Raw genomic sequence first — 23,986 nt, 5'->3', positions numbered from 1 at the left:
TTGGCAGCCATTTTGTGGGGAAGGTGTGGGGAGCGCGCCTGGCATCGGGAGCGCGCCCCTATGCAGCGAGCGTCGTTAGCATCTTCCCGCCGCTAAAGGCGGAATTACCGCGGCTTGTGTGCGCCCAGCAGCCCGCTGATTCATGAGTCGACTGCCGGACACATGTTTCAGTCAGGCCCTCCATGACCGTTCACATCCTGGCTGTGGACGTGTTCCGAACATGCTTTACCCCTCCGACCGGTGCGTGTGAAGGACTAGCGGCTGTGGACGTGTTCCGAACATGCTTTCTACCTTCGACTGCTGCGTGTGAAGGAGGACTAACAGGACGTGTTCCGAACATGGTTTCTACCTCCGACCGGTGCGTGTGAAGGAGGACTAGCAGGACGTGTTCCGAACATGGTTTCTACCTCCGACCGGTGCGTGTGAAGGACTAGCAGGACGTGTTCCGAACATGGTTTCTACCTCCGACCGGTGCGTGTGAAGGAGGACTAGCAGGACGTGTTCTGAACATGGTTTCTACCTCCGACCGGTGCGTGTGAAGGACTAGCAGGACGTGTTCCGAACATGGTTACTGCCTCCAACCGGTGCGTGTGAAGGAGGACTAGCAGGACGTGTTCCGAACATGGTTTCTACCTCCGACCGGTGCGTGTGAAGGAGGACTAGCAGGACGTGTTTCAAACATGGTTTTTACATCCAACCGACCGATGCGTGTGAAGGAGGACTAGCAGGACGTGTTCCGAACATGGTTTCTACCTCCGACCGACCGGTGCGTGTGAAGGAGGACTAGCAGGACGTGTTCCGAACATGGTTTCTACCTCCGACCGACCGGTGCGTGTGAAGGACTAGTAGGACGTTTTCCGAACATGGTTTCTACCTCCGACTGCTGCGTGTGAAGGACTAGCAGGACGTGTTCCGAACATGGTTTCTACCTCCGACTTCTGCGTGTGAAGGAGGACTAGCAGGACGTGTTCCGAACATGGTTTCTACCTCCGACCGGTGCGTGTGAAGTACTACCAGGACGTGTTCCGAACATGGTTTCTACCTCCGACCGGTGCATGTGAAGGAGGACTAGCAGGACGTGTTTCGAACATGGTTTCTACCTCCGACCGGTGCGTGTGAAGGACTAGCAGGACGTGTTCCGAACATGGTTTCTACCTCCGACCGGTAGGACTACCAGGACGTGTTCCGAACATGGTTTCTACCCCCGACTGGTGCGTGTGAAGGAGGACTAGCAGCTGTGGACGTGTTCCGAACATGGCTCCTCCCCGTCGACACACCGACTGAGGTAAGGAGCCGCTTAGGTTGTCTTGGTACCCTGGCATGGAAGAGCATCTTTACCCCTGCATTGCTCCGGTGTGTGTGTATGTATGTATGTATATGTATATGTATATGTATATATATATATATATATATATATGTATATATATATATATATATATATATATATATATATATATATATATATATATATATATATATATATATATATATATATATATATATATATATATATATAAGTAGATGTATACAGTATGTATACATGAGTGTAGGTGTGTTTATGTATACATGTGTTGGTGTGTGTCTGTGTGTATGTATACATGAGTGTAGGTGTGTGTCTGTGTGTATGTATACATGAGTGTAGGGGTGTGTCTGTGTGTATGTATACATGAGTGTAGGGGTGTGTATGTATACGGGTGTGTGTGTGTGTGTGTGTGTGTGTGTGTGTGTGTGTGTGTGTGTGTGTGTGTGTGTGTATGTATACATGAGTGTAGGTGTGTGTATGTATACATGAGTGTAGGTGTGTGTGTGTGTATATGTATGTATACGTGTGTGTGTGTATATGTATGTATACGTGTGTGTGTGTGTATGTAAACATGAGTGTAGGTGTGTGTGTGTATGTATACATGAGTGTATGTGTGTGTGTGTATGTATACATGAGTGTAGGTGTGTGTGTATGTATACATGTGTGTGTGTGTGTGTGTGTGTATGTATGTATACATGTGTAGGTGTGTGTGTGTGTGTATGTATACACGAGTGTAGGTGTGTGTGTGTATACATGAGTGTAGGTGTGTGTGTATGTATACATGTGTGTGTGTGTGTGTGTGTGTGTGTGTGTGTGTGTGTGTATGTATACATGAGTGTAGGTGTGTGTGTATGTATACATGTGTGTGTGTGTGTGTGTGTGTATGTATGTATGTATACATGAGTGTAGGTGTGTGTGTGTGTGTATGTATACATGAGTGTAGGTGTGTGTGTGTGTATGTAAACATGAGTGTAGGCGTGTGTGTGTGTGTATGTAAACATGAGTGTAAGTGTGTTTATGTGTGTGTGTGTATGTATACATGAGTGTCTGTGTGTGCGTGTATGTATGTATGTAAGTGTGCGTGTGTGAGTGTGTAAGTGTACATGAGTGTAGGTGTGTGTGTATATGTATACGTGTGTGTATGTATACATGAGTGTATGTGAGTGTGTATGTATACATGAGTGTAGGTGTGTGTGTGTGTGTGTGTGTGTGTGTGTGTGTGTGTGTGTGTGTGTGTATACATGACTGTAGGTGTGTGTATGTATACTTGAGTGTATTGGGGTTGTATGAGTTATGTATACTTGTGTGGGTGTGTATGTATACATGAGTGTAGGTGTGTGTGTGTGTATGTATACATGAGTGTAGGTGTGAGTGTGTATGGATGTATACATGTAGCTGTGTGTGTGTGTGTGTGTGTGTGTGTGTGTGTGTGTGTGTGTGTGTGTGTGTGTGTGTGTGTGTGTGTGTGTGTAGGTGTGTGTATGTATGTATACATAAGTGTGGATGTGTGTGTTAGGGATGTCCCGATCCAGGTTTTTGCACTTCCGATCCGATACCGATATTGTTTTTGCACTTCCGATCCGATACCGATACTGACTGATACTGGCCTATCCGAGCATGTATTAAAGTTTAAAGTTATTTAGCCTACTTAGTTGTCAGAATCATGTTGTAAAGGGTTTTAGTACTCTTGATAACAACTAGCCAGCTGAATTAGGGGAGTTTGAATAATACACAATGGTTGGTAACAAGAAACTAACCTGTTTATTCAAGGATAAACACAAAATAGACAAAATTATACATGACAAACAGAAATGGCATCATTGAAACTAGGGCTGGGCGATATGGCCTTTTTTTAATATTGCGATATTTTAAAGCCATATTGCGATACACGATATATATGTGGATATTTTGCCTTAGTCTTGAATGAACACGTGATGCATATAATCACAGCAGTATGATGATTCTATGTGTCTACATTAAAACATTCTTCTTCATACTGCATTAATATATGCTACTTTTAAACTTTCATGCAGAGAGGGAAATGACAACTAAAAAAATCACTAATTTTTTCATATGGTGTTGATGTGAAAATGTTTGCCTCAGCATTTTGATGGTGTGGACGTGTGGCACCGAACGGAGATAAGCGTCTCGACAGATGTTACAATATTTGAACAACGATGACGAAAACTGTTTTCTTTGTCGTGTCCGTGTGTCAAATTGTTATGCGCTTATTTTTTTATTTGATTTTGTGCGTGGCATAGATTTGCCGTGCGCAGAGGACGCTTGAGCAGGCGCGCACCTTAGCGGCTGCGCTAGCATCACAGCTAACGTTAGCCATGCTGCTACCTCGCTCTCTGCTGGGAGAGGACGTATACGTATGTGACGTATGACGTGACGGTATGTGACGTATGACGTGACGGTATGTGACGTATGACGTGACGGTATGTGACGTATGACGTGACACTATGTGACGTGTGACGTGACAGTATGTGACGTGACGGTATGTGACGTATGACGTGACAGTATGACGTGACAGTATGACGTGACAGTATGTGACGTGTGACGTGACAGTATGTGACGTGTGACGTGACACTGACGTATGACGTGACGGCATGTGACGTATGACGTGACGGCATGTGACGTATGACGTGACGGCATGTGACGTATGACGTGACGGCATGTGACGTATGACGTGACGGCATGTGACGTATGACGTGACGGCATGTGACGTATGACGTGACGGCATGTGACGTATGACGTGACGGTATGTGACGTATGACGTGACAGTATGTGACGTGTGTAAGAAGGTGCACTTGCTGTCTGTGAGAGGGAGACACTGGAAAGCGTGAGAAGAGCCTGTCGTGAAATGCCAGCAGCTAAAAGCAACTGCGTGAGAATCCACAGACATGTGGATGTGTTGAAGGTGTGCTGGAAAATGCGGAACGGAAATTAGGGAGCAGCAGAAAAGTGGAATTTATTATTTAAATAGGTGCGTTGGAAAACACGGACCGGGGTTTTTTTTAAAACTGGATCTGGATCAGCATTTTCCCATGCCTTGCCGATACGCATTTTTTGGCAAATATCGGCGGCCGATCCAAATATCGGATCGGGACATCCCTAGTGTGTGTGTATGTATGTATATATGTGTAGGTGTGGGTATGTATACATGAGTAGGTGTGTGTGTGTATGTATACATGAGTGTAGGTGTGTGTGTGTATGTAAACATGAGTGTAAGTGTGTTTGTGTGTGTGTGTATGTATGCATGAGTGTCTGTGGGTGCATGTATGTATGTATGTAGGTGTGTGTGTGTGTGTGTGTGTGTGTGTGTGTGTGTGTGTGTGTGTGTGTGTGTATATACATGAGTGTGTGTGTGTGTGTGTGTGTATGTATACATGAGTGTATGTGTGTGTGTGTGCATATGTATACGTGTGTGTATGTATACATGTGTAGGTGTGTGTGTGTATGTATACATGTGTGTATGTGTGTGTGTGTGTGTATATGTATACATGAGTGTAGGTGTGTGTATGTTTGTATGTATACATGAGTGTAGGTGTGTGTGTGTGTATGTATGTATACATGTAGATAGGTGTGTGTATGTATGTATACATGTGGATAGGTGTGTGTGTATGTATACATGTAGATGTGTGTGTGTGTGTGTGTATACATGTAGATAGGTATGTATGTATGTATGTATACGTGAGTGTAGATAGGTGTTTGTGTGTGTGTATACGTCTACACTCATGTATACATACATTTATCTACACATGTATACATACATAGATACATACACGTTTATCTACTCTCACATGTATACATACCTATATACATACATGTATATCTACATTCATGTACACATACTTATATACATACATGTATATATACACTCATGTATACATACATATATACATACACATATATCTATACTTACATTTATACATACCTATATTCTAGGGCTGCAACTAACGATTAATTTGATAATCGATTAATCTGTTGATTATTACTTGGATTAATCGATTAATAATCGGATAAAAGAGACAAACTACATTGCTTTCCTTTCCAGTATTTGATTGAAAAACCCAGCATAGTGTGTAGGCACCATGTTGTGGACATTGGGGGTGCAGCATACAGCAATAATAAGACAGAAATGTAAGTCATCAGATCAGAAGTGAATCAGATATTGTACACATTTCTGTTGTGAATAATAAAGGATTCATTTGAGGCTGCCTCTGAATAATAGCATGAAATATTCCAGCACCTTCATAACGTTTAGTTATACTAAAGCGTCACTCAAATCTAAATATATTTATATAGCTTTATCGGGCCCGGCTACATTGATCCATTATGAAACCAACCTGAGATATTTCTGCCCGTTACGTTTATTTCCAAATTGGTAAGTGTGCGTTTTCTCTCTCAAAACGGAGTCAAATGTGGCGGAGACACATCAGCCCCGCGTTGCAACAAAGGCATAACGTTAACGTTACTCACAAAAAAGCTGAACTCATGAATGCCTGTTGCCACTATGGACTTAAAAAGTTACGTACTGTGAGTTCTTCCCTTCATCCATGGCTCCAACATGTTTCCTCTTCAGTTCTTGCCTTCATCCATGGCTCCAACATGTTTCCTTTTAAGTTCTTGCCTTCATCCATGGCTCCAACATGTTTCCTTTTCAGTTCTTCCCTTCATCCATGGCTCCAGCTCCAACATGTTTCCTCTTCAGTTCTTCCCTTCATCCATGGCTCCAACATGTTTCCTCTTCAGCTGCTCCTGAAGCAATGTTGTACTTCCGTGCCATTTTGCAGGAAACACTCTTCTTTCAAGTCTTTCAAGTAAACACTTTTCACCACTTAGGTGGTACACTTTTCTCCATTGAAGCAATAACCTCAAGATGTTTCTCCGCTCAACTATCCGTACTGTTTTCCTGCGCCATTTTTCCAATGTTTCCAGCAAATGACACATCATTGGCTGGCTTACCTCCACCTCATGACACCTAGCCTTTCTACTTACTTTCATTATTGTTTCTCAGCTCTTTGTAAATGTTGCACTTTATAAATATTGTAAATGTTGCACTTTATAAATAAAGGTTTATAAAAAAAATAAATTAAAAAAAAAGCCTCCGTGTATGCGCATAGCATAGTTCCAACGAATCGATGACTAAATTAATCGCCAACTATTTTTATAATCGATTTAATGGATTAGTTGTTGCAGCCCTACTATCTCAAGGTTCAAGGTTTTATTGGTCACATGCATAATAACACCACAGTGAAATGCTCTTCAGATATTGCATACAGTGGGATCCAAACACTAGTTGCTGAATCTAATACACTAAATACAAAAAATACAACAATTTGTATAGCTCTGATGTACATTAATTACAAGACAATAAGTCCCAGTAGTTATGGTAGAAGTATCAGTACAAGTAAAAGTACAGTAGTCACATACGGTACCAGAGCAATATGAAATAGTATAACAGTATAGGAAGTAATAAAGATGAAGGTGTCTAAAAACATACACCTGGGGATAAGTTGATTGGCAACACTAAATTGGCCCTAGTGTGTGGATGTGAGTGTGAATGTTGTCTGTCTATCTGTGTTGGCCCTGCGATGAGGTGGCGTCTTGTCCAGGGTGTACCCCGCCTTCCGCCCGGTTGTAGCTGAGATAGGCTCCAGCGCCCCCCGCGACCCCAAAAGGGAATAAGCGGTAGAAAATGGATGGATGGGTGTCTACACTTCTTTTGGCAGTTGAGTAGTGACAGTAGTATGAACAAACAGTATGACTTCTTTATACTCTTGTTTTTACATTATTTACAGTCATTGAATGAAGAGTATTGTAGTCCAATAATTACAGTGGTAAGTAAAGTGATTCTTGTGCAATTGTGATAAAGTGTTAATGAGCGGTGCAGTTGAGCAGTCTGATGGCTTGGGGATAGAAGCGCCTCCTGAGTCTTTGGCCATGAGACTTGCCTGACTGCAGCAGTGAGAAGCTTGGGTGGCTAGAGTCCCTCACTATCCTCTTGGCCTTGGATCTACACCGCCTGGTGTAGATGTTGCAGATGGTTGGGAGCACACCTCCGATGGTGCGCTGGGCTGATCTGGCCACTCTCTGCAGTCTGTTGGTGCGCTCGTGCGCGGTGCTATTCCCAAACCAGGAGGTGATGTTTCCAGTCATGACACTCTCTGTTGTGCATGAGGAGAAGTTTCTGAGGATCTTGTGCTTTAGTTTCAACTTCCTGAGTCTCCTGAGGAAGTAGAGACGCTGTCGTGCCTTTTTTCACCACGTTGTCTATGTGTGTGGTCCAGGACAGGTCTTCTGATATTGTCACTCCCAGGTATTTGAAGTTGGCCACTCTCTCGACCGGCGTCCCGTCTATGCTGAGTGGACTGTAGTTCCTTGCCCCCCGTCTCCTAAAATCCACTATGATCTCCTTGGTCTTGCTGACGTTCAGGGCGAGGTGGTTCTCCTGACACCCTAGTGCCAGGTTCTTCACTTCACTCAGTTAGGCCGTCTCATCGTTACCGGAGATCAGGCCCACCACAGCTGTGTCGTCAGCAAATTTCACAATGGAGTTGGTGGTGTTTTTAGCCACACAGTCATGTGTGTAGAGTGAATAGAGGAGGGGGCTCAGAACGCAGCCCTGGGGGGCTCCGGTGTTGAGGATGATGGTTGATGAGGTGCAGTTCCCTGCTCTCACCACTTGTGGTCTGCCTGTCAGGAAATCCAGGACCCACTGACAGAGGGTTGAGTTCAAGCCCAGGTCCTTGAGCTTGATGACAAGCTTGGATGGTACTATGGTGTTGAATGCTGAACTGTAGTCTATGAACAGCATTCTCACATAGTTCCCCTGCCTTTTGTCCAGGTGTGTCGTGGCGGTATGCAATACGTGTGCGATTGCATCGTCGGTTGACCTGGTGGGCGGTATGCAAATTGCAGGGGGTCTATAGTGGGGGGGAGGGAGGAGCATATGTGGTCTTTGATTAGCTTCTCAAAGCACTTCATGGCTATGGGGCTGAGGGCTACGGGGCGGTAGTCGTTGAGGCAGGCAGGGGCAGATTTCTTTGGAACAGGGACAATGGTGGATTTTTTCAGACAGGTGGGGATGACGGACTGTTCAAGGGACAGATTGAATATGTCTGTGAATACCGACGCCCATGTACACATACATACATACACGTACATCTACACTCATGTATACAAACATATATATCTATACACATGTATACATACATTTATCTACACATGTATACATACATTTATCTACACATGTATACATACATAGATACATACACGTTTATCTTCACTCACATGTATACATACATGTATATTTACACATGTATACATACACATATATCTACACACATGTATACATACACATATATCTACACACATGTATACATACACATATACATAAACTCACATGTATACATACCTATATACATATACGTATATCTACACTCACATCTATACACACCTTTTTACATACACGTGTATCTAGAGACATGTACACGTACACATATCTACACTCACATGTACACATACATATATACATACACGTATATGTACACTCACATGTACACATACATATATATACACTCATTTATACATACATATATACATACCGTATTTTCCGCACTATAAGGCGCATCGGATTATAAGGCGCACCTTCAATGAATGGCATATTTCAAAACTTTGTTCATATATAAGGCGCACCGGATTATAAGGCGCACCTATGTCAACAAAACAGTCAGATAGGTCAGTCAAACTTTATTAATAGATAACAAACCAGCGTTCTGACAACTCCGTTCACTCCCAAAATGAATAAACAGCTGATTTACTCGTGTTACGTAAATCAAACGTGCAATCACAATATAGTAACACGTGAAATAGTGCAGAGCAATAACAATATATCAATAACTCAACGTTGCTCAAACGTTAATGTCACACCACACAACACACTAAATAAAAATGTAAAGCTCACTTTATGAAGTTATAGCTCATTCACAAATCCCTCGAATTCTTCCTCTTCAGTGTCCGAATTAAACAGTTGAGCGAATACGGCATCCAACATGGCCGGCTCCGTCTCGTCGAAGTCGTCATTAATGGAGTCAGTGTCGTTGCCGTTTATTAGTTCAGTGACAATTCCTGCCTTCCTGAAAGCTCGGACCACAGATGAGACTGAATCAGCCCAGGCATTTACGATCCACTGGCAGATAGTGGCGTATGTCGTCTGGCGCTGTCTCCCTGTCTTGGTGAACGTCACGTGTGTTCGCCTTCTGTCATCCACTGTTCCCACGCAGTTAGCAGTCTAGCTTCGAATGCCGTGTTGACACCAATATCTAGCGGCTGGAGGTCTTTTGTCAATCCACCCGGAATGACGGCGAGTATTGAATTAAGCGCGTAAGCGTGTCTCTTAATGTGATGTTATGAGCTAGCAAATATAACAACTACACTACCCAGCATGCAACGATAGTGACGAGCATGCGCGGTAGCCCTGAGAAGCGTTGTTGTATGCTGGCAGTTAGAATGTGGTTATGAGCACGCTGTGAGTAAACGTTGAGAACTCAGTTAACACGCCTCGTCTGCATTATTTATAATTAGACAGACAACACACTTAATAGGAGCCATTTTGGGGTCTTTACATAAACACACAAATGGAAATGAAACGTCACATATCCCAGCATGCACCGCGCGCTTCTTCTTCTTCTACGGGGAAAAAAGATGGCGGCTGTTTACCGTAGTTGCGAGACCGAAACTTTATGAAAATTAATATTAATATGAACCCATATATAAGGCGCACCGGATTATAAGGCGCACTGTCAGCTTTTGAGAAAATTTGTGGTTTTTAGGTGCGCCTTATAGTGCGGAAAATACGGTACACATATCTACACTTCCCTGTATACATACCTATATACATACACGTATATCTACACCCATGTACACATACATATATACATACACGTACATCTACACTCATGTATACATACATACATGCATACATACACAAATATCTACACACATATATACATACCTACTGTATATACACACATGTATATCTACACTCATGTATACATACATATATATCTACACACATGTATACATACATTTATCTACACACATGTATACATACATAGATACATACACATTTATCGACACTCACATGTATACATACAAATATACATACACATCTTTACTCACATATATACATACAAATATACATACACATTTATCTACACTCACATGTATACATACAAATATACATACACATCTTCACTCACATGTATACATACATATATACTTCCACATATATCTACACACGTGTACATCCACATATATTGACACACATGGATATATACCTATATACATACACTCACATGTATACATACCTGTATATTAGGGGTGTAACGGTACACAAACATTTCGGTTCGGTACGTACCTCGGTTTAGAGGTCACGGTTCGGTTCATTTTCGGTACAGTAAGAAAACAACAAAATATAAATTTTTTGGTTATTTATTTACCAAATTTGTAAACAATGGCTTTATCTTTTTAACATTGGGAACACTGTAATAATTCTGCCCACGTTAATCAACATTAAACTGCCTCAAGTTGTTGCTCAGATTAAATACAATGACAAAACTTTTCTTCTACATATAAAAAGTGCAACATTAAACAGTTTCAAGTCAACTCATCATGCTTCATTTGTTACAGCATTTTGGAAGCTTGTAGTTGATTTTCATCACACACACACACACTGCACAATGAGCTAAAACACACACACACACACAAGCGAGCGAGCTGAGCTGCAGTTTAAGTTTCTAGAAGGTCAACGGGCTCATAGTGATGTTACTAGTAGTTGACTGGGCGGTGTTTATTATCATTTGGGGAGAGTCCGCTGCCTGATGCTTACCTGCTAAACACCTATCTACTCCACGCTGAAGCACTGACTACATGCACTCTGAATACGCACTGCTGATTGGCTGTTACCACTCTCAATACGCACTGCTGATTGGCTGTTAGTGCTATGGTTGTGACCAATCAGATGGTTGTGTGGGTGGGACAATGCTGGGTGTGTGTAGGAGGAGACAGAGGCAGAAAGCAGAACAGCTTGTTAAGACTTTAGCTTAGGCGGCTACTTCATATGTTCGTGTGGAAACTCCTTCGGTACACCTCCGAAAGGAACCGGAACCCCTGTACCGAAACGGTTCAATACAAATACACGTACCGTTACACCCCTACTATATACATACACATATATCTACACTCACATCTATACATACCTATATACTGTACATACACGTATATCTAGACTCATGTACACGTACACATATACATACACGTATATCTACACTCATATGTACACGTACATATATACATACATGTATATCTAAACTCACATGTACACATACATATATACATACACGTATATCTACACTTACATGTACACATACATACAGTACATACATAAATACACGTATATCTACACACGTATACACACATACCTTAAACATACATGTATATCTACACTCACATGCATACATACATATATACATACACATATCTACACACATGTATACATACATGTATACATACATACACGTATATTTACACTCATGTAGGGCTGCAGCTAACGATTAATTTGATAAACGATTAATCTGTTGATTATTACTTGGATTAATCGATTAATAATCGGATAAAAGAGACAAATTACAGTTCTATCCTTTCCAGTATTTTATTGAAAAAAAACAGCATACTGGCACCATGTTCTTTCAACTTGCCAAAAAAACAAGGAAAATGTTACAAAAATGCACACTTTTGACACCCCTGCTATAGATAATAAAAAATTAAATATGATAAATCTATGGATAAAAAGCAGAGCCTGACGACGCATGCGCATTTATCATAACTCTCTCTCTCTGTCTCTGTCTCTGCCCCTGCCCCTCCCTCACCAATGCTGCTGCGCGCACAATTTGTTGTGTTTTTATCCCCTTCTTAACCCTGAACGTACATTGAAAATACACGCAACCCTGACTCAAAATGCCGGACATTTGAGGCATTTAAGAAAAAAGGGGACATGTAATTTTAGCAGCTAACGGGCTAGAATAGACTGACCATACGTCCTCTTTTCACCGGACATGTCCTCTTTTGCGGAGCTGTCAGGGCGGAGTGTCTTAAATGCCTCAAATGTCCGGCCTTTTGAGTATTGTTTACACAACGTGCAGTACGCTACTTAATGTGTCCGTGTGGAAACTCGTTCGGTACACTTCCACACCGAAACGAAACCCCGTACAGAAACGGTTCGATACAAATACAAGTACCGTTACACCCCTATTATTTTGATTATTGTTTCTCAGCTGTTTGTAAATGTTGCAGTTTATAAATAAAGGCTAAAAAAAAAAAACGTAGCCTCAGCGCATGTGCATAGCATAGATCCAACGAATCGATGACTAAATTAATCGCCAACTATTTTTATAATCGATTTTAATCGATTTAATTGATTAGTTGTTGCAGCCCTACACTCATGTATACATCCATATATACACACACATATCTACACACATGTATAAATGGTAAATGGGTTATACTTGTATAGCTTTGACACTATTTCCCCATTCACACACACACACACACACACACACACACACTGATGGTGGGGGCTGACTTGCAAGGCCCTAACAACGACCCGTCAGGAGCAAGGGTGAAGTGTCTTGCTCAAGGACACAACGGACGTGACTAGGGTGGTAGAAGCTGGGGATTGAACCAGGAACCCTCAGGCCACTCTCCCAACCGTGCCATGCCGTATACATACCAATACACAAACACGTATATCTACACACATGTATACATACCAATATACATACACGTATATCTACACACATGTATACATACATATATACATACACGTACATCTACACTCACATGTTAAAGTTAAAGTCCCAATGATTGTCACACACACACTAAGTGTGGTGAAATTTGTCCCCTGCATTTGACCCATCCCCTTGATCACCCCCTGGGAGGTGAGGGGAGCAGTGGGCAGCAGCGGTGCTGCGCCCGGGAATCATTTTTGGTGATTTAACCCCCAATTCCAACCCTTGATGCTGAGTGCCAAGCAGGGACGTAATGGGTCCCATTTTTATAGTCTTTGGTATGACTCGGCCGGGGTTTGAACTCACAACCTACCGATCTCAGGGCGGACACTCTAACCACTAGGCCACTGAGTATATATATGTATACATACATATATACATACGTATATCTACACACATGTCTACATACCAATATACATACACACATGTCTACATACCAATATACATACACGTATATCTACACACATGTATACATACACATATACATACACGTACATCTACACTCACATGTATACATACACATATATCTACACACATGTATACATACATATATACATACACGTACATCTACACTCACATGTGTACATACATATATACATACGTATATCTACACACATGTATACATACCAATATACATACACGTATATCTACACACATGTATACATACATATATACATACACGTATATCTACACACATGTATACATACCAATATACATACACGTATATCTACACACATGTATGCATACCAATATACATACACGTATATCTACACACATGTATGCATACATATATACATACACGTATATCTACACACATGTATGCATACATATATACATACACGTACATCTACACTCACATGTATACATACATATATACATACACGTATATCTACACACATGTATACATACCGATATACATACACGTATATCTACATACATATATACATACACGTACATCTACACTCACATGTATACATACATATATACATACATGTATATCTACACACATGTATACATACATATATACATACACGTACATCTACACTCACATGTATACATACATATATACATACACGTATATCTACACACATGTATACATACCAATATACATACACGTATATCTACACTCACATATATACATACACGTATATCTACACACATGTATACATACATATATACATACACGTACATCTACACTCACATGTATACATACATATATACATACATGTATATCTACACATGTATACATACATATATACATGCACGTACATCTACACTCACATGTATACATACATATGTACATACACAAATATCTACACACATGTATACATACCAGTATACATACACGTATATCTACACACAGGTATACATACCAATATACATACATGTATATCTACACTCACATGTATACATACATATATACATACACGTATATCTACACCCATGTACACATACGTATATACATACACATATCTACACTCACATGTATACATGCATATATACATGCACGTATATCTACACACATTGTAGGAGCCAAATAGAGAGCCATACTTGAATCTATGTACATTTTATTATTTTTGAGTGATTGATGTGTGTATGTCAGTGTGCACCCTTTGCAGGTGGTGAAAAGTTCCCACGCAGGCCTATAAGGGGCAGGAGCGTGCTGGGCGCGTGATTGGCAGTCGGGCACCAGCATACCGTCTTTGACCTCACCTGTCTGTAGACCTCGGCTCATTCATTTTGTTTCCCGGGTATTCTGTTCCTTGAATTTTGTAAATAAAACTATCTTCAATTGTGCTGCTGGATCAGTTTGAATTAGTGGATGGATAGCGAGAAAAGGAAGAATTTGTGACAAGGAAGGCTGTGTATATGGTGTGAGTCAGACAAGATGCCCGCGCCACAAGTGGAACAAACATTTGAAACAAAGGGGTTATAGGAACAATCACTTCCAGTGTTTTATGCCACTTCACACATGTATACATACCAATATACATACACGTATATCTACACTCACATGTGTACATACATATATACATACACGTATATATACACTCATGTACACATACGTATATACATACACACACATATATCTACACTCATATGTATACATACATACATACATACACGTATATCTACACACATGTATATATACATACACATATCTACACTCACATGTATACATACATTTATACATACACGTATATCTACACACATGTATACATACATATATACATACACATATCTACACTCACATGTATACATACACGTATATCTACACACATGTATACATACATATATACATACACGTACATCTACACTCACATGTATACATACATGTATATCTACACACATGTGTACATACATATATACATACACGTATATATACACTCATGTGCACATACGTATATACATACACGTATATCTACATTCACATGTATACATACATTTATACATACACGTATATCTACACACATGTATACATACATATATACATACACATATCTACACTCACATGTATACATACACGTATATCTACACACATGTGTACATACATATATACATACACGTATATATACACTCATGTGCACATACGTATATACATACACGTATATCTACATTCACATGTATACATACATATATACATACACGTATATATATACTCATGTACACATACGTATATACATACACATATATCTACACTCACATGTATACATACATATATACATACACGTACATCTACACTCATGTATACATACATATAACTACATACACATCTACACACATGTATACATACATATATACATACACGTACATCTACACTCATGTATACATACATATATACATACACGTACATCTACACTCATGTATGCATACATATATACATACACGTACATCTACACTCATGTATACATACATATATCTACATACACATATCTACACACATGTATACATACATATATACATACACGTACATCTACACTCATGTACACATACCTATATCTACATACACATATCTACACTCATGTATACATACATATATCTACATACACATATCTACACACATGTATACATACATATATACATACACGTACATCTACACTCATGTATACATACCTATATCTACATACACATATCTACACTCATGTATACATACATATATACATACACGTACATCTACACTCATGTATACATACATATATTTACATACACTTATCTACACACATGTATACATACTTGTATACATACACGTACATCTACACTCATGTATACATACATACAGTGGTGGACAAAAGTGTACAGAGACTTGTAAAGAACATGTCATGGCTGTCAATCATTTCTACAACTCTTATTTGTTTGTGATGTAGTGATTGGAGCACATACTTGTTGCTCACAGAAAACATTTGATGAATGTATTATGGCTCTACTGAAAATGTGCTGGGTGAAAAGTGTACATACAGCAATGTTCATATTTGGCCTTGCCTTGACATGCTAGCCATCTTTGTTATTGTAGTCTGGTTATTGCAGTCCTACCATTCTCTGGTCACTAAACCTCAGACTTACACTCACTTGAATGATCCACAGGGAACTTGCTAGACAATTCCAAAAGGTTAACAAGGGCCCAAAAAGAGATGATATTTAACAATACTCAGCTGCAGCATAAACAACAACAATACTGAGTGGAAAGTGGACATCAAAAACTAGGAAAGGTGCTAACATGGACTAGACAAATATTGCTGTGATCATACTTCTTTAATCCATGACTGTGGGAGAAAAACTAGGAGAGCCTGTTGGAGTCCCTCAAGTGTCTCCTGGACAGGGTGGGCAGGACTTTGTCTTCCTGTCCCTCATTGGCACAAAGTGTGTGTCCATAGTTTCATTAAGGATCACTTTCTCCTGCCCACTCAAGTCCATCCTGCTGGTGCTGGTGCTGCTCCCCCTGCAGGGTACACTGTACTGCTCCATCCTCCTTTTGTCCTTCCAGTCCAATCACTTGAACTAGTCTAACCATCTACTTTCACCTGACTTTAAACACTTTAACTAGTTTAAACATGTACTTTCACCTGACTTGCAACACTTTAACTGGTTTAAACATCTACTTTCACCTGATTTTAAACACTTTAACTAGGCTAACCATCTACTTTCACCTAAGTTTAAACACTTTAACTAGTTTAAACATCTACTTTCACCTGAGTTTAAACACTTTAACTAGTTTAAACATCTACTTTCACCTGACTTTAAACACTTTAACTAGTTTAAACATGTACTTTCACCTGACTTGCAACACTTTAACTAGTCTAACCATCTACTTTCACTTGACTTTAAACACTTTAACTGGTTTAAACATCTACTTTCACCTGATTTTAAATACTTTAACTAGGCTAACCATCTACTTTCACCTAAGTTTAAACACTTTAACTAGTTTAAACATCCACTTTCACCTGAGTTTAAACACTTTAACTAGTTTAAACATCCACTTTCACCTGAGTTTAAACACTTTAACTAGTTTAAACATCTACTTTCACCTGATTTTAAACACTTTAACTAGGCTAACCATCTACTTTCACCTGAGTTTAAACACTTTAACTAGTTTAAACATCTACTTTCACCTGAGTTTAAACACTTTAACTAGTTTAAACATCTACTTTCACCTGAGTTTAAACACTTTAACTAGTTTAAACATCCACTTTCACCTGAGTTTAAACACAACTAGTTTATACTGTATAGATCAGGGGTGCTCATTACGTCGATCGCGAGCTACCGGTCGATCTCGGAGGGTGTGTCAGTCGATCACCAGCCAGGCATTAAAAAAATAGTCCTAAAAATGAGCGATCATAAATCTTCACTATGATGTCACTTTCGTCACTTGATTGACATTCACGGCACCCGAGGGTCTTCTGAGATGACGCTGGCTGCTGCCAGCTCATTAAAATTACCGACTGGAAGGCGAGAAACACTTTAATTCAACAGACTCTGGCGCCGTACCTGTCGTCAAAACTCCAAAGACCGACTGCACAGTTGCGCTAACAAAACAAGAGTCTCAGAAAGCTGGCATGCACAAGCTAGCAAGCTACGGAGTTTGCCGACAATGTATTTCTTGTAAAGTGTATACAAAGGAGTACGGAAGCTGGACAAATAAGATGCCAAAAACCAACCACTTTCATGTGGTATTGGACAGAAAAGAGGACTTTTTTCCTCCTCCATTCGAAAATGCGGACATTATCAGCACCACTGTCTGATTCCTATCATCAGAATCAGGTAATACACCAACTTATATTCTTGTCTTCATGAAAGAAAGGAATCTATATGTGTTAAACATGCCTGTATTATCTTTAAACACCTTAACTTGTTAACAATATTAACTATATGTGTTAAACATACTTGCATTATCTTTAAACACCTTTAACTTGTTAACAATATTAACTATATGTGTTAAACATGCTTGTATTATCATTAAACACCTTTAACTTGTTAACAATATTAACTATATGTATTAAACATGCTTGTATTATCTTTAAACACCTTTAATTTATTAACAATATTAACTATATGTATTAAACATACTTGTATTATCATCAAACACCTTTAATTTATTAACAATATTAACTATATGTATTAAACATTCTTGTATTATCATTAAACACCTTTAATTTATTAACAATATTAACTATATGTGTTAAACATGCTTGCATTATCATTAAACACCTTTAACTTATTAACAAAAACATATATTTCATAAATAAGTAAATATAAATTATATATATGATTGAGGTAGATCCCCACGACTTGATCAATTGAAAAGTAGCTCGCCTGCAGAAAAAGTGTGAGCACCTCTGGTATAGATTATACCTGTAAGTGTTTTGAGTGGTGTGTGTGTGCGTATTTAGATGTGTGTGAAGCAGGAACCATCTTTTGCAACACTGTACCACTTGTGTGTGCATACAGTGATTTGAAGGAGTCAAAAGACGTGTGTGTACTTCAACTTGTGTGTGCGTACAGTGATTTGAAGGAGTCAAAAGACGTGTGTGTACTTCAATTTGTGTGTGCGTACAGTGATTTGAAGGAGTCAAAGGACGTGTGTACTTCAACTTGTGTGTGCGTACAGTGATTTGAAGGTATCAAAAGATGTGTGTGTACTTCAACTTGTGTGTGCGTACAGTGATTTGAAGGAGTCAAAAGACGTGTGTGTACTTCAACTTGTGTGTGCGTACAGTGATTTGAAGGAGTCAAAAGACGTGTGTGTACTTCAATTTGTGTGTGCGTACAGTGATTTGAAGGAGTCAAAAGACGTGTGTGTACTTCAACTTGTGTGTGCGTACAGTGATTTGAAGGAGTCAAAAGACGTGTGTGTACTTCAATTTGTGTGTGCGTACAGTGATTTGAAGGTGTCAAAAGACGTGTGTGTACTTCAACTTGTGTATGCGTACAGTGATTTGTAGGTGTCAAAAGACGTGTGTGTACTTCAACTTGTGTGTGCGTACAGTGATTTGAAGGTGTCAAAAGAAGTGTGTGTACTTCAACTTGTGTGTGCGTACAGTGATTTGAAGGAGTCAAAAGATGTGTGTGTACTTCAACTTGTGTGTGCGTACAGTGATTTGAAGGTATCAAAAGATGTGTGTGTACTTCAACTTGTGTGTGCATACAGTGATTTAAAGGTGTCAAAAGACGTGTGTGTGTACAGTGATTTGAAGGAGTCAAAAGACGTGTGTGTACTTCAACTTGTGTGTGCGTACAGTGATTTGAAGGAGTCAAAAGATGTGTGTGTACTTCAACTTGTGTGTGCGTACAGTGATTTGAAGGTATCAAAAGATGTGTGTGTACTTCAACTTGTGTGTGCATACAGTGATTTAAAGGTGTCAAAAGACGTGTGTGTGTACAGTGATTTGAAGGAGTCAAAAGACGTGTGTGTACTTCAACTTGTGTGTGCGTACAGTGATTTGAAGGAGTCAAAAGACGTGTGTGTACTTCAATTTGTGTGTGCGTACAGTGATTTGAAGGAGTCAAAAGACGTGTGTACTTCAACTTGTGTGTGCGTACAGTGATTTGAAGGTGTCAAAAGACGTGTGTGTACTTCAACTTGTGTGTGCGTACAGTGATTTGAAGGAGTCAAAAGATGTGTGTGTACTTCAACTTGTGTGTGCGTACAGTGATTTGAAGGAGTCAAAAGACGTGTGTGTACTTCAACTTGTGTGTGCGTACAGTGATTTGAAGGAGTCAAAAGACGTGTGTGTACTTCAACTAGTGTGTGCGTACAGTGATTTGAAGGTATCAAAAGATGTGTGTGTACTTCAACTTGTGTGTGCGTACAGTGATTTGAAGGTGTCAAAAGACGTGTGTGTGTACAGTGATTTGAAGGAGTCAAAAGACGTGTGTGTACTTCAACTTGTGTGTGCGTACAGTGATTTGAAGGAGTCAAAAGACGTGTGTGTACTTCAATTTGTGTGTGCGTACAGTGATTTGAAGGAGTCAAAAGACGTGTGTACTTCAACTTGTGTGTGCGTACAGTGATTTGAAGGTGTCAAAAGACGTGTGTGTACTTCAACTTGTGTGTGCGTACAGTGATTTGAAGGTGTCAAAAGACGTGTGTGTACTTCAACTTGTGTGTGCGTACAGTGATTTGAAGGTGTCAAAAGACGTGTGTGTACTTCAACTTGTGTGTGCGTACAGTGATTTGAAGGAGTCAAAAGACGTGTGTGTACTTCAACTTGTGTGTGCGTACAGTGATTTGAAGGAGTCAAAAGATGTGTGTGTACTTCAACTTGTGTGTGCGTACAGTGATTTGAAGGTATCAAAAGATGTGTGTGTACTTCAACTTGTGTGTGCGTACAGTGATTTGAAGGTATCAAAAGATGTGTGTGTACTTCAACTTGTGTGTGCGTACAGTGATTTGAAGGTGTCAAAAGACGTGTGTGTGTACAGTGATTTGAAGGAGTCAAAAGACGTGTGTGTACTTCAACTTGTGTGTGCGTACAGTGATTTGAAGGAGTCAAAAGACGTGTGTGTACTTCAATTTGTGTGTGCGTACAGTGATTTGAAGGAGTCAAAAGACGTGTGTACTTCAACTTGTGTGTGCGTACAGTGATTTGAAGGTGTCAAAAGACGTGTGTGTACTTCAACTTGTGTGTGCGTACAGTGATTTGAAGGAGTCAAAAGACGTGTGTACTTCAACTTGTGTGTGCGTACAGTGATTTGAAGGAGTCAAAAGACGTGTGTGTACTTCAACTTGTGTGTGCGTACAGTGATTTGAAGGTGTCAAAAGACGTGTGTGTACTTCAACTTGTGTGTGCGTACAGTGATTTGAAGGAGTCAAAAGACGTGTGTGTACTTCAACTTGCCTTTCCTTGTACTCGCCACTAGTGGGCGCTTTGCAGCCACTCCCACTGACTTTTCACTAGTAGCTAGCAAAAATAATTGATGCAGTAGCTTAGTGATCAGAGGTGTCTTCATGTAATGACATCAATGATGGCATTCAGCCTCCAATATACACAGTACAATATACACAGTGCAGTATACACAGTGCAATATACAGAGTATAATATACACAGTGCAGTATACACAGTACAATATACACGGTGCAATATACACAGTACAATATACACAGTGCAATATACACAGTACAATATACAGAGTACAATATACACAGTACAATATACACAGTGCAATATACACAGTACAATATACACAGTGCAATAAACACAGTACAATATACACAGTGCAATATACACAGTGCAATATACACAGTACAATATACACAGTACAATATACACGGTGCAATATACAGAGTACATTATACACAGTACAATATACAGAGTACAATATACACAGTACAATATACGCAGTGCAATATACAAAGTGCAATATATACAGTGCAATATACACAGTGCGATATACACAGTGAAATATACACAGTGCAATATACACAGTACAGTGATGATGACAAAGTACTTAGACACACTAAGTTGTATTTAGTTTGAAGTCATTAAATTGACATGAGAAGTGAGAAGTATTGAAATAATGTAGATGAAACAGACACGTTGTTACATGTGTGTGTATTTATATATATGTCATACATTTATATATATGTCATACATTTATATATTTATATATATGTCATACATTCATATATTTATATATGTCATACATTTATATATTTATATATATGTCATACATTTATATATTTATATATATATATATGTCATACATTTATATATTTATATAAATGTCATACATTTATATATTTACATATATGTCATACATTTATATATTTATATATGTCATACATTTATATATTTACATATATGTCATACATTTATATATTTATATATGTGTCATACATTTATATATTTACATATGTCATACATTTATATATTTATATATGTCATATATGTATATATATGTCATACATTTATTTATTGATATATGTCATACATTTATATATTTACATATATGGCATCTATTTATATATTTATATATGTCATACATTTATATATTTATATATATATATGTCATACATTTATATATTGATATATGTCATACATTTATATATTTACATATATGTCATCTATTTATATATTTATATATATGTCATACATTTATATATTTATATATATATATGTCATACATTTATGTATTTATATATGTCATACATTTATATATTTACATATATGTCATCTATTTATATATATGTCATACATTTATATATTTATATATATATGTCATACATTTATATATTTATGTATGTCATACATTTATTTATATATATATGTCATACATTTATATATTTTATATATGTCATACATTTATATATTTATATATGCCATGTGGTGTGTGTGTGTGTGCGTGTGTGTGTGTGCGTGTGTGTGTGTGTGTGTGTGTGTGTGTGCGTGTGCGTGTGCGTGTGCGTGTGTGTGTGTGTGTTTGTGTGTGTGTGCACTCTGCAGTAGCAGCATAGTAATACTCGCCTCTATCTTTCCTCTGCATGGTGTTTACCTAGCAACAAGCATCACCCGCTGCTGGCCATCCCATTGGTCCATTGAAAAGGCAGCAGGGACCAATGGCAGGGCTGTTGCCATGGTGCAGCCTCTAGTTGCCGGGTGGAAATTTGCTGCAAGGCACGTGAGCGTCAGAGTCTGCTTGCCTCCTCACACTTCTCTTGTAATCTCTTCACGTCTCATGCCTGTACAGCTGAGAGGATTCCAGACTTCAACCATTCAATACTGGAACATACTCACTACTTGAACACACTCACCATTCAATACTTGAACACCCTCACCATTCAATACTTGAACATACTCACCATTCAATACTTGAACATACTCACCATTCAATACTTGAACACACTCACCATTCATCTCTTGAACACACTCACCATTCAATACTTGAACATACTCACCATTCAATACTTGAACACACTCACCATTCAATACTTGAACATACTCACCATTCAATACTTGAACATACTCACTACTTGAAAACACTCACCATTCAATACTTGAACATACTCACCATTCAATACTTGAACGTACTCACCTTTCATTACTTGAACACACTCACCATTCAATACTTGAACATACTCACCATTCAATACTTGAACGTACTCACCTTTCATTACTTGAACATACTCACCATTCAATACTTGAACATATTCACCATTCAATACTTGAACACACTCACCATACAATACTTGAACATACTCACCATTTGAACACACTCACCATTCAATACTTGAACATATTCACCATTCAATACTTGAACACACTCACCATACAATACTTGAACATACTCACCATTTGAACACACTCACCATTCAATACTTGAACATACTCACTAC

The 23,986-nt window shown here is 39.1% G+C and overlaps 1 protein-coding gene across 1 annotated transcript in view; it reads left to right on the top strand.

The window, feature by feature from the left end:
• The first annotated feature begins 62 nt into the window (after positions 1 to 62).
• Positions 63 to 23,986, top strand: part of dyrk1b (dual-specificity tyrosine-(Y)-phosphorylation regulated kinase 1B) — a 117,461-nt gene continuing 93,537 nt past the window's right edge. Inside the window, exon 1 of the mRNA XM_072913092.1 lies at positions 63 to 1,285. The gene's annotated coding sequence lies outside the window, so the exon portion shown is untranslated. The remainder of the gene's footprint in view (positions 1,286 to 23,986) is intronic.

Source organism: Nerophis lumbriciformis, linkage group LG04 (genome assembly GCF_033978685.3).
Source record: "Nerophis lumbriciformis linkage group LG04, RoL_Nlum_v2.1, whole genome shotgun sequence".
NCBI classification, from domain to species: Eukaryota; Metazoa; Chordata; class Actinopteri; order Syngnathiformes; family Syngnathidae; genus Nerophis; species Nerophis lumbriciformis.
This window is presented reverse-complemented; position numbering and strand designations above follow the sequence as displayed.